Genomic DNA, 1,643 nt, shown 5'->3' on the forward strand with positions numbered 1-1,643 from the left:
GGGGGGGACAGCAAATCTTCCCATCTCCTATTCTTTGGCATCAGAGCTTTAGGGGACAATAGGGCTGGAAGAATTATGCCTTGCTCCTTCCCGCTGCAGTACAGTCTCTGGCTCCAAGTCCCTGATGGTTTTCTGGTGTTCCCTTTGTCTCTCTCCAGCACATCCTCCAGCTGAAATGAATTCACTAGTCTGATACCAGCCAACGAATGTATTTTCAAGGCAACGTGACAGCTTTCTCCTTGTTCTGCCACTGCATTTGCTGTCTTGGTAGTGCAGTGCGGTGATGGCTGTGCTCAGCTCCTGTACCGCTGTACACAGCGCTCTCATGCTCCTCCCTGAGGAGATGGGCTTGTGTCTGAGACATCCCTCAGCAAGAGTTCCTGAATTTACACATCTCGGGAATGCCCCCGGAGAATAGAGCTGAGCTAAGAAAAGCTGACGTGGTTTGGTTTTGCCGGGAAGCTTTGTGGGCAGCAAGCTCCCGATCTTCCCTTTTACACAGGATCATTCAGGGAGTGAGATGATGTGGGTTAATGCTAGACCTTTGGCATCTGTGGTCTGGAGCTGGCTGAGATCAGTGGTGGTCAAAGCTCTTTTTAAAGTAAGCGAGATTAAGTTGTTCATCTCATGGAAAGGTCCTTAAAGCTTTGGGGTGGTTTTTTCATGCTTCCTTGCTGGTGGTGCTTTACAGTCGATCAGAGGCCCCCTCTTTTCAACTGCTCCAGAGATGGGGAATGGCAGGAAGGGGAAAGGAGGCAGGAGATATCTCGAAATTGGCAGAGTCCTGCTCCCCGCTCGGCAGTGGGTGTTGGTGCTCGGCGAGAAAAGCTGTGCGTGGGTGAGGGGAGGGAGGGGGAGTCTGTTTGCACGCCATCGCGCTGGCAAGTGTGGCACGGAGGGGCTGGAGACGGTGGGGAGCGAGGGGGAGTGGGGAAGCGAGGGAGCGTGGGTTGTTGAGCACACACAGCCAGGGTATGGGCAGCAAGGTTTGCATCGCGCTGCTGATTCTGCCAAAATCTCACACAAGATGATGGGTGTGATGTGAGCTGGTGAGGTCCTGCTGCTGTTCCCTGCTTAGGATCCCCATTCCTGGTGCTTCACCTTAACTGGCTTTTGCCATGGGCCCGGTGAACACCCAAAGGCCTTTTCCTCCCCCCTCTAGAGATTCTGCAGGGGAAATAACATGGGTGAAGGCAGGCTTTGAGGCTGACATCTGCACTGATTGCTGGTCATCCCATCCATGACTGTGGCTTAAATTGAGGGCTGCAGCCTTCAGGGCTTTCAGGCTGTCACTTTTCATATGGCAGAATTCACGCACGTCCTTAGAAAAAAAAAACACAGAACAACAAACCACCGGTTATGAGTGACCCTCATTCTAAATGCAAGAATATGCATCCGAGCGCATAACCTGGCTGCCGCTCGCTGCGGCGGGAGGAGCTGCGCCACCCAAAATAGCTGCTGTCAGATCAGATGGGCAGCTGGAGCAGCAGCAGTCGGTACATCGATCCGACGTGAGCCGTACCCGGCGTGCCGTGGGACAGACCTGCAGATGCACGGAGGCTGCTCTGTCGTTGCCGCAGGAGCCGCTGCCCAGGGGAGCGGGCTGCACCCAAACTGCCCTGCGGCGGCTGCCGGCCGGGAAA

Source organism: Mesitornis unicolor, unplaced genomic scaffold, assembly GCF_000695765.1.
Source record: "Mesitornis unicolor isolate BGI_N332 unplaced genomic scaffold, ASM69576v1 scaffold18956, whole genome shotgun sequence".
Lineage (NCBI taxonomy): Eukaryota > Metazoa > Chordata > Aves > Mesitornithiformes > Mesitornithidae > Mesitornis > Mesitornis unicolor.